The sequence below is a fragment of the Gouania willdenowi genome, chromosome 17 (genome assembly GCF_900634775.1).
Source record: "Gouania willdenowi chromosome 17, fGouWil2.1, whole genome shotgun sequence".
In the NCBI taxonomy this organism is placed as follows: domain Eukaryota; kingdom Metazoa; phylum Chordata; class Actinopteri; order Blenniiformes; family Gobiesocidae; genus Gouania; species Gouania willdenowi.
The window spans coordinates 19358110-19370368 of NC_041060.1; the positions used below are offsets into that span (position 1 = coordinate 19358110).

The 12259-nt window shown below is 38.7% G+C and overlaps 1 protein-coding gene across 1 annotated transcript in view; it reads right to left on the minus strand.

The window, feature by feature from the left end:
* Positions 1–1725, minus strand: part of jcadb (junctional cadherin 5 associated b) — a 28910-nt gene extending 27185 nt beyond the window's left edge. Inside the window, exon 1 of the mRNA XM_028473590.1 lies at positions 1594–1725. The gene's annotated coding sequence lies outside the window, so the exon portion shown is untranslated. The remainder of the gene's footprint in view (positions 1–1593) is intronic.
* Between the last annotated feature and the right edge of the window lie 10534 nt (positions 1726–12259).

The window sequence follows — 12259 nt, forward strand, 5'->3', positions numbered from 1 at the left end:
TGCTAATCAAAATATCGAGCTATGTACACGTCAAGGGAAGCAGATATGAAGAGTAACTGCAGCATAATTTATCTATGGCTACAGTTAAACCCTGATCTGTTTAGGTTATGTCCTACTTAACACCGTGATTTCAGGGATGGATCGATAAATTAGTCAGATCTAGATTTAGTCTCTATGTTTAGACACTTGACGTGCAGAAGCAAAGCAAACCTGACACAGTAGCTCTTTTTTTTTTTGACAAGGTCACAGTTTCAAAGCATTGCTGTGGGATTATAGCTTGTGTGGCATTATTTTGCATAGCAACAACCAAATTATCAATAATAACCACGGGACAACCTTAGTCTGTCATGCAAAATGCTGATCCTAACCTATTCTGATAGTTTATAAGGACAAACAAAAGGTCAGCTGATTATAAAAGTTAACACTGGGGTTATTTTTCTTTTTCTTTTTAAACACTGCCTTTAGCAGTTGTGGTGTTTTATTATTGTAGAATTATTAATAATTCATCATGTGAGGAACTTTTTTTTGGTCTAAACTTTCTTACACCCCTTTTTTTTTTAATGACATAAATGACCCACCTAACTTTAAATTGCATTGACAACTGCATCTCCAATCCTAAAGATGATGATGGGAGGGGAGGGGAGGGAGCCCCCCCCAGTGTACAGCCAGGCCTGTGGATGACTGCATGAACAGGTAGTGGCCACTGTATCACATCAGCACTAACAAGCAGCACCACCCTAACTGCTAAAGGGAGTGTACCTACATCTTACCTAGTGACAGGGGAAAGCACGGCTCAGAAAATGCTCCTCCAGCGCATGGAAACTCATTCAAACTACAACTTTGGCACGTTTTTTCTTGCTTGAAATCACTTCTGCGTGAATGAATAATGATTGGGAAATAGATCCACTTTTATCATAACACAGTGTCCTCAATACAATAATGTTATGGATGCGTTATAGATGTGACCTATTGCAGCCTTGCTATACGCTGCAGTCTTTTTTGGACACAGCCTATAGAATGTGCCTGCTATATGAAATGATTTTTTTTTTTTTTTTTTTTTTTTTTTGCAGTCAGCCAGTGCCGCAAGTCCAAATGAAGGGGAGGAAGAAAAAGAAAAGAAAAAAGAAAAGAAAAGCCTCCACCTGCACGCACTGAGTAGTCAGAGGTCATGCCGCTGAGGCAAATCATAACCCGGCTGCACGTTGTTGAAATCCCGGTAAAATGCAATGCATGCATGCAGTGGTGACTAGGTGTGATGATGATGCTGATGATGATGATGATGATGCCCGCCTCGCCTCTTCCAGCACCGGTAACGCGCATCTGTCGAAGGGCGAACATTTTTGAGGCGTGCGCAACTTGACGCGTCGTTAACGAGCGGCTCTTCTTTTTCTTCTTCTTTAGCAGATGAGTGTTTACCGACACCCACCGCCCCTGCTGCCTGCATGCCTGCTACGTGAGAGACCAAATAAAATAAAACATGCAGCATTCATTCATTCAGCCCCTCCACCCCCCCTCCCCTCCTCCCTGGAAACCCATGCAGCAGCAGCAGCAGCATCGGATGGAGAGCAGCAAAAGGGCGTTAGAGGCGCATACCTGTGAGGATGGATGGCGTCGCAGTTCCCAGCTTCAGCTGCTGAGACTGAGCGCACTGCACAGAGCCTGAGCCGAGCATGCCCATTGGTAGGCACAGAGGCGATGGTTGGTTGCTGGCTGCCTGGATTTGGCTCCCCTCACTATACAGCTGAAGGTGGGGTGGGCTCCTCATTGCAGGCAGGCATAGGGAGGGAGATGTGTCACAATGGTTTCTTCCAAACTGTTTCACCTAACTTTCCCTTTTTCTATAGCAACAGACATCCCCCCCCCCCCCCCCCCCCCTCCTCAATGCACGTCCACACATTGAAGTGACTGGTGTAACTTACATGTATAGAAGTCTGCAGTATATGTCTGCATACTCTCTTTTTTTCATTTTGTGCACATCATATAAGGTACATTGTCACACTTTTTATTTATTTATTTATTTTTGTTGAAAGGTCAGCCACTCATTGAGTTTACATTTGCTGCATTACTGACAGTTTCCCACTATTTCATGTCTCCTGGGAAGTTTTTTTTTTTTTTTTTTGATGTGCAGTGGCTAATGCAGCCACCACACCCTGCTGACAACTCGTCACTTTGTGTGTCTCTCCTCCCCTCCCATCCAATGCCAAGATAGCTGGCTAATTAAATGTGCTGGGCTCAGGATTTTTTTTTTTTTTTTTGTTGCTATACAGTGAATCTGTGACATGGGGGATCTCTGGTTTGCATTATTCCAGGATGGTCCATCCCATAAATCCACTCTGATTCAGAAGTGGGGTCACCGCACACTTTGGATGGATTTCTTGCTTAGTCTGCAAAGTGTTGTGGTTTGTAGATGCATATATCTATAGGAGTTAGACAGTGAAACCAGAAAACTAGAAGGTCATTCCAGAATTGGAAGACATTTGGGCTTCAAAACTTTTGAAAAAAATCAACCTTCTCGTTTTCTGTATGTGTATTCATCATTAATAGTTATTAGACTATGAAAAGCTTGATTGGCTCAGCTCAGGCATAATTTTTATTACATGTTTTATTTGTTATGTGTTGTGTTTGGTTCAACCCTTACACATACCTGGAATAGTACATTAATTCATTTTTAAAAATATATATAATTTATTTACCAGTAGGCACAGGAAGTAACATTCTAACTGAATAACCATTTAATTTCTGATATGATTTAATTTAAATAAAATTAAGTAATTTTTCAAATCTAACTTTCCCAACTTTTCACTGTTGTCATGTTTCACTTTACTTATTACAGTATTTATTTTCAGATATTTGGCTCAGGATTTATTTTTATTTTGAATTTGTTTTGCCTACAGTGACATACAGCAGTGGGGAGGGGTGGGGGATCTATCCCATAAATCCACTCTGATTCACAAGTGGGGTCACCACACATTGGACTGTGGATGCATTTCTTGCTTAATCTGGGAAGCGTTTTGATTTGTCTGCGCAAATATCTACGAGTTGGACAGTGAAACCAGAAAACATATTGGACATCAAGTCCCTTTTGACTGATCGAGACTTTAGCAGGAGTTTATTTTCCACTTTGTTCTGATGGAAAAACACAAAATTTACTGGCAAATGAGCACAGGATCGTTTCCCTTTGTAATTCAAACAAAAAATTAACCTCGTAAAATTGATATGTGTGCAAAATCATCAAAATCACATGCAATATTGTGCATGTTTTGCACAATATTCCCACAAGTATAATATTGCAAGTTGCTGTTGTAGAAAAGCATTTGTTATGTCACATATGTCAAACTCAAGGCCCGGGGGCCAATTCTGGCCCTTTAGAGCATCCAATTTGGCCCGCAGGAGAAAGTTAATCGAAAATGTCAGAAAAAACACGAATCAATGTGTATATTACAAACAATTCAAATTTAGATATCGCAGTCCCTTTAAATACACAAAATTAATGAAACTATACAATATTGGCCAGCGCTCACAGTTTCCCCTCGCTTATACAGTATCGCATGATGGCAATCGGTTTTAAAAGCTAAATTGTCGACAGAACTCTCAATTTTTCCTGAATTCTTCAATTTCGCTCAAATTATTCTACCAAATTCCCCTAAATTAAATTAAAAAAATCAAGTAAATGTAAGTAAAGATCCTGCAGGGACTGAAATCTGCCACTCATTGTTTGGATATTGTCGGTGCCTTACATACTTTACTAAAAGTAGGGGATATTATTGTTGAAATTTTTTGTTTTACTGCCTATAAACTGCAGCCCACTTGAGATCAAACTGGTCCATATTTGGCCCCTGACATAAAAGGAGTTGACACCCCTGCGTTATGTCAAATCTTGTTAGGTATACTGTTTAAATCTTTTAATTTCAACTGGTGTGCAGACAAACCTTGTCACAGCATGATGCTGCCACCACCATGCTTCACAATAGGGATGGCGTTAGCCAGGTAATGAACAGGACGCTTGCAAATCAGCCCAAAACTTTTTCACCAAAATAGATCTCTCTTGTTTACTGTTGCACTTGTAAAGCACATTGATTTGCATTGTAAATAAGTCATGTCAGTGAGATGATTATAAATGACCAATGTCCTTCTTCCTTGGTTTTTCATCTTGGTTTGGCGGCCTGATATAGAAGGTCCTGGTGGTTCCAAACTTCTTCCAATTTGGAATAATAGAGACGACAATGACCACAGTGCTTTTCAGGATCTCCATTGCCACTAAATTGCTTTTGTACCCATCCCCACATCTATGCCTTAACACGATTCTGTCTCAGAGGTGTCAAGAAAACTCCTGGGACTTTGCTGCATGCTTTGGTTTCTGTCAACAGCAAGACCTTACATAGACCTGGTTTGTCATTCCAGATCATGTTTTATTGACTCAATTTGCCACAGGGGGACTCCATTCAAGTTATAGAAACACCTTAATGTTTTTTGAAAATGGGGAAGGTCATTTAGCTTGTTTTACATAACGGTAAATGTAATCTTTTTAGGTATTTGGTCAGGAAAAAAGTTTTCTTTTGAAAATGCCACTGTGCTTTTTGAGATCTGATAACATAACTTAGAAAGGACAGACAATGTTCTGTAAACAGGGAAATGGTCTTTAACAGCTAAGACCTAACTACACCAACTTTGTGCTGGATGTCCGTTCATCCTTTAAAGCTGCAATATGTAGAATTGCCCCCCTCCCCTCCTGAAAAACTCACCGGTCTTCCTGGGAACGCTTGCGTGCACAAGCACAACCGTGGAACTCTTTGCCACTGTTTTTTCCATAGAGACTAGTAACAAATGTAGAAACTTTATCTTGTGTTATTGGAGAGTTTTCTGATGTTTTAGAGACATGAAAGCATGTATCGCTCTCTGCTGTGAGGACAGTAATAGGCTCAGAACTGCTCCACACACACAAGCAGCCGCGCTGCAGCCAAGCCCATCAAATCAGCAGACACTCCACACTGCACATGAAATATGTCTGTTCTCTGTCTCCACCTTAGATAATGTTTCTCTGAGTTTTACAAGCTATTTATTCTATCTCTCTCTGACTTGGGACAGACAGTGCACGGACTGAAAGCTGATCACACGCAGTCCGTTGCACATACCAAGTCAGACAAACGCAGACTGTTCTTCCTGAACACGTTTGTGCCTTTATTCTGGTGCTTCTCCACCTCGGTCTTCCCTTTTTTCTTTTGATTTGCCGTATAACCGCTGTGCCAATAGCCACTTTAGAGACTTCAGCTTGAATATAATGCCATGGGACTGTCCCTACTCTCAGATTGGGAACGCGCATTGACTTTTGACGAGCAGCCAATAGTAATGCTTAAAACAGCTAATGGGATCAGCCCTGTTGGTAGAAAGATCTCTGATTGGCTGAAGTCCAGTTTCACGCTCCTGTATTTCTAAAGCTCATTTACAGAGCCAGGAGAAGGAGAAGAGATTCATTGTCCAGTGTCCACTCAGAAGACTTTGGATTACAATATGCTCAAAGATGATTATTGATTTTTGACCATGCAAATAACACCAAAAAATTACATATTGCAGCTTTAATAAGCTGGAATGGCAGATAAACATAGAGCGCAGCATCAGTGCTTCTCTCTGTGTCTGTGCTGACAAAGCCACCGGGTCAAGGATAACTTAAACATGCTATAATGAGCATGCCCACTGAAGGACTGCTGAAAGACAAACAAAGAACTTACTACGATGATCTGTAAAAAGGTCAGAAGTAGCAGAACTTCCTACCCAGGGGACAAATCTATTTTCAACTTGACCTAGGATTTTATATGAACACCACACTGATCCTTACTAAAACTGGAAGCTGCCGGACATTTCGGGATTTACAACAGATACACCCTGAACAGGGCGCCATTCCATCGCAGAACTACGATTTCATTTGTGCCAAATTTGTAATGTGATTAGTTGCATGCACAAATACGTAAAGTATACTGTGGGGTCAGCTTTAAATGTAAACTCTTATGACAAAATATACAATGCACTGCAAGGGTACGCAACAATTTTGCCCTGAGAACCATCATTTTCCCGACAATTTTGTGATGGACACCTAAAAAAAAAAAAAAGAGACATTTATGGGTATCTTATGCAAAATTTTGTTTTTTTTTGTGTGTTGCCTTCTTTTTTATTGCACTTCTTATTGAGCTGACATGTCAGTAAATTTCCCCACTGCGGGATTAATAAGAATGCTCTACTACTCTAATTTAATGAAAATGTCCTTCAACATATATGTCACATTGTGCTTATAGTTTTAAAAGTCCAATGCTGCAGTGAGCCATGGCGGTGGAGAACTAACTAAATTATTTTCTAATGAACTTAAATTGTGGTGGTTGTTAATTTTGAAATTGGTTAAATATCGACTGTTTATATATATATTAACGATGCACCAAACTAAAAATTCTTGGCCATAACCGAAAAAGAGAAAACCAAGGCCAAAACAGAACACTGAAATAAATAATGCAAATTATTAGTACCATTGCATTTATGGCTCTGAATATGTATTAACCTCACTAGAATTAAAACATTGCAATTGTATAAATTAATATTAATGCTTCAAAGAACAAGTCAACTACAACTATGTAAATAATTATTTAGCACTGACGTTCAACAATGCACAATATAAAATAGAATTAAATAAAATGTATGTACATTAAATAATATTGTACAGGCCTAGACTGGGCTGCTGAAAAAAAGTCAAATTAAATATGTTCCCTGCTTTCATTGCTTATGTGTGCTGTTTTAATCCCATCCAAGCAATGATGTTTATAGCACAGACGAAGTTCCAGTCATTATGAAGTGCAGAGGATCTTGGTGAAACGTGCACTGACAGATTAAAGCCAAATTCAAGCCACTGATGCACAGCCACATGTTGTGGTGTAGGGGTCCGTGTTCACGGAGGGCTACGCAAAACTACATTGTTGATGTGACACAGAAACATAAATCACATTTACGAGCTCCATCTAAACCTCTGCTTAGAAGACGCTTTAGCTCAGATGTATTGACATACAGCTTCTCCACAATTCCGTGGAAAAGTTGGTCTTTTTCCAGGCAAGTGCTCACCGACAGCAGTGTTTGCATCTTTACAACATCCTGTTTAGGTTGGGTTGTTAGGGTGAGAAAAGTTTTTGGCTGAAAACCAAAAATGCACTTTTGGGCCAAATTTTCAGTGCACCACTAATAATAAATATATATATATATTGTTACGCCCCCTCTAGGATGTTATGTCAAAAGACTTGAGGGGCCGGCCGCAACATAAATGATGCACACCACAAATAAAGATTTGCAAAGTATTTATTTATATAAAGTTCTTAAAAAATAGCAACAGAATTGAAGATAACTCAAAGAAACAAAAGGGACTGGAGACCCTGGCCAAATTCAACTAAAGTAGGGAGGACACTGGGACAATCCTATACAGGGCCATCGCACACAGCACCACCCTCTAAATTACAAAAAGGTACAAAACACTAAATCTATAGAAACACGGAAACAGAACCACCAGAAATATGCAGCCTAAACTAAACTAACAAACTAACAAAATTTCAAATAGGGCGCTGAAGAACTCGCCCCACATGTTTGCTACCTTTTATACATCTCCTCCTCCCTCTCCACCTGATTGCTGATGTGAATCAGGTGTTTTAGGTGAGAGGGAGGAGGGGCAGACTGAAAGGCCAGGAGGCACCAGCAGTAACATATATACAGTATATAACTTCAAAACACAAATGCAAGTTTTCCAATTCATAAAAGATTCTCGAATTAAAGAGTGAAATAACTACTAGACAACAGCATTAAAACCCCAGTTGACGCCTTTAAAAAAAAAAGTTAAATAAGATATGTATTTATTTTAAGAAAATAGTTTAAATAATTTCCAAGTTGAATATAAATGAAGTTTTGCATTTTCATTAAAGTGGCACAGCCAAAGTGGCAGTCAGACCTGCTCGGATATTTTCTTGAACTTTCCGCCATTTAGTGGAGTATAACATTAAAGTTTAAGCTTTTGCCCTCGACAGATTAATTTAACTTTTGGTGAAAAGTCCTTTGTCGCTGTTGTTTTTCTGACTTTGTGCAATACTGTGCACCGCAGCCAGAGCGCCTGCAGTTAATCTTGTACTTAATATTTACCTGTAGTAGTAATACCAAGACCTTAATGCCTCATTAGATTACAGTATCAGTAAATAAGCTTCCTTTCTTTTTCTCTCTCAGCTCTTTCTCAGCTCTCGTTTATTATACCCAGACCTCAGGGCCAAATAAGGTTTGCGTTTACGTCACTCGAGGGCATTCAAGGTTTTGCCTGAACTTTTGCCTGAAAAAAATCTGAATCCTGTCTTTTGATTGTTAACTAGTAAACAGCTTTAACTGGGATAATTATTTATCACGCATTAACTTTGAGACAAGCGGATTTAAGCAAGTTTAGTGTTTACAAGAAAGAGGAATTATCTAATTTGGAATTAAACTCGGAATAAACCAGCCACCTAATTCGGATTTAAGTTTCATTCTGAATTAAATTAGCATTAGGAATTAAGTGTTTGCATGGTCAGTTTAAAGAGGAATTAACTTGTATTGTGCTTTAAAGAGGAATTAAAGCTCCCATGTGAATGTGGTTATTGCAAGTACAAGGTGTTGCTGCATGTCTTTATTTCAGCTGCAGAAAAGGATCTTTAGGTTAACTCAGGTCATGGGCCAATTATAAGGGAAGCAAATAGCGTCGGTTCTGGCTTTTCTCTTTTAATATTGTTCTGTCTCGCGTGTGGGCTCCTAAGGTCTGTCACTTTCATCCCACAGTCCTCAAACACAAACGTGATGTTATTTGCCAAAGAATTTGTGACGTTTAAAATCTCAGACTATTGTCTTCACATGTTCCTTTTTAACAATGTTTTGTTGTAGTTACCAGGGAAGTGAGGTGAAAGGACAAAATAATCAAGAATCCAAGAATAAAAAGTACTCACTTATAGGAAACTCACAATGGAACAGCGCAGAAAGCACTGGGAATGCTGGGAGTAGAATCCAAGACAATTCAACAGTAAACACACTACTGTGACCAAACACTCAATAGTGCAAGGCAATCAGGGAATGAGCGTCACCTGTGTGGATACAAGAGGGCGGGGTCTAATTATCCTCTTGCACACACAGCACCTGCAGGTGAAGAAAAGTTTTGTTTAGTTAAAACCTTTGTATTTTTTCTGTATGTTTGGTAAAATTTCCTAATAGTGTTATGGGTCATTTTCTTTGACCATAATTGGGGTTTTCAGCTGTTTTTTATTTATTTATTTTTTATTATAATATTGTGATTATATAAATATTTCAGAGTTGCTCTAAATATTCATGGCAAATGGGCATGATGTCAATGCAGCTTTTCCTAAAATTTGTATAACAGTTTTATTAAAAAATAATTGACTTTTCATATAGTGTGTTTTTTTCCACTAATGACACTTCTACCTTCATAATATTAATTGTAGCTTTACTGTCTGGACAATAACTGCTCATATTTTTTTAATACTATATAAACAAAAAGGTAAATAAAATGATGTATATTTAGAACCTTTGATACCAACCTGACAGACAACAATTCATCAACATCAATAACTGTTCCCCCTCCTTTGTCCCAAGGCGTCCCCCAAGGTTCAGTGCTTGGTCCCCTTCTGTTCATCTCATACTTGCTCCCCCTTGGTAACACTATCCACCAGCATGATCTCCATTTCCACTGTTATGCCGATGACATACAGCTTTACATCTCCACCAATTCAATCACCAATGAAACCTGCTCTACCCTGACAAACAGCATCAATGAAATAAAGAAATGGATGCTCCAACTTCCTCTCCCTCAACTATGCCAAATCAGACATCTTTGTTATCACCTCCAAATCCCTCACCAGTTCCTTTCATAACTTCTCCTCTACTCTCTCTCCCTCCCCTCATATCAGAAACCTTTTAGTCATCTTTGACAGCCAGCTCTCCTTTGACCACCATGTCACTCAGCTCACTAGAACTGCCTTCTTTCACCTCAAAAATATAGCCCACCTCTCTCCACTACTCTCATTTTCTGCTGCTGCAACCCTTATCTATGTATTCATCACATCCAGACTCAACTATTGCAATAGCACCCTGTTTGGTACTTCATCCAACATCCTTCATAAACTTCAGTACATCCAAAACTCTGCTGCACGCCTTCTTACCAACACCCAAAAATGCAAACACATCACCTCTGTCCTTCACAGTCTTCACTGGCTCCCTGTCCTCTACTGTATCCAATTCAAAATTTGTCTCCTCACACATAAAGCCCTTAACCACCAGGCTCCCTCCTACCTCACAGCTCTCCTACACCCTCACACCGCCTCCGTTCTTCTCAAGCCAACCTCCTATCTCCTCCTCTCAGTACCAAGCACTGAACCTGGGGGGACAGAGCCTTCTCCATAGCTGCCCCCTCCCTCTGGAACACACTCCCTTCACACATTCAACACTGTACTGACCCTCCAACCTTCAAATCACTCATCAAAACTCATCTTTTTAATTTAGCTTTTAACTTATTATTTTCTGTTTGTTTCTGATTGTTTTCACATTAAAGTGTTTGAGTTTTTTTTTTAAAGCGCTTGTAAATAAAATGAATTATTATTATTATTATTATTATTATTATTATTATTATTATTATTATTATTATTATTATTATTATTATTATTATAACCCAAAACAGATTGATAGATGTCACTGTCATGTTTTAAACAAATATAAGACAATCTTAAGCTTTAGTAATTTTATTAATTTCCGTAATGTAAAGTTTGGGTTTAAATGTTGAAATGGACTTGCTCTGCCACCTTTCTACACATATATAAGAAGACTAAAGCGCTGCAGCACATCCACCAGATGTGTCATTTTATTCCACAAAACATCATTTGCTTGGACTGTTTTCTCTGTGAAAGGAGTGAAATTCTAGAATTCTTTACCTGTACATCTGAAACACATCATAAACTTCACCAGAGGACTACCAAATCCTGGTTAGATCACTGTAAAATGTGTTTTCATTGTCCTGAATTTTACTTATTTCATTTTCCCTTTTAATCAACCGTTTTAGTCTTTTTTATTCTTACAAAAGCCCTTACAGGTGTTGCAAACCATTAGTTACAAACACTATGATACTTGCATGGGATAGCTGTTTTCAGCTGTCTATGTTTATTTATCTGTCCCTAACAAATACACCTTAAACATTAATGCAATAGTAACCAAATCTTTTTCTAAAAAAAAAAAAAAAAAAGTACATGAACACTTTTGCTTTAAAATAATGTAATTTTGTCAGCTAAAACTGAAAAACTAAATTTAGCTAAAATGAAGTTGCATTTTAATCAAGACAAACTCAAAATTTGTGAAGGTCAAAGCATCATCATCATCATCATCATCATCATCATCATCATCATCATAAACATCATCATCATCTCTTCCTATACAAACACTGAACTCAGCCCCTCTTAAAGTCCTTCATCAGCACACTGAGTCCAGTTCAAACACACATGTGCACACACAGACGCACACACTGCCCTCTTCTTGTCCCCGGCTTCTGTTGCCGTGGAGACTACTGAGACCCTTTCATCACAGCCAACAGGGCCAATGGGTGGTGGATTCGTGGTGTATCTGTCGCCCTCTGGCGGATAAATGTAAGATGGATTTTTTTTTTGAAAGCTAAGATTCTGCCTAGTAACCCAATATGCTGACATGTTCTGGTGCTGACAGCCCAGGCAGATTCTCTGACGAGATGCACTGTAGGAATCAGATTGACATAAAATAAAGATATCAACCAAACTATTTATACATCTATGCTGACTAATTATGTTAGGGTTTCATTTATTCAGACAACTTTTTTCAGGAAAATGACTTGAGTTCTCTCAGGCTAGCCACTCCCCCTGTCGCCCGATAGTCTCAAGTTGGCCACGCCTAGAAATAACTCATAACTAGTACACTTTACTAGTAAACTTAGTGTCACTAGTACTAATGGTAAAGAAAAAAGTTTTAGCAAAAAAGTGCCGACCTTTAGATAAATCTAGTACAGGGGTTCTCGACCTTGGGGTCAGGATATTGGGAGGGGGTCGCAGAATGCAACAATTTGACCCTTTTTTTTCTTTTTTTTTTGCTTATTTTTACCCTTTTTCTACAACTACACCAAACTTGCCATATTCTAACATATTTTTGTCACTTTTTCTTGCCATATTTTTGCTCCTTTTAATGCATTTTTGTTACA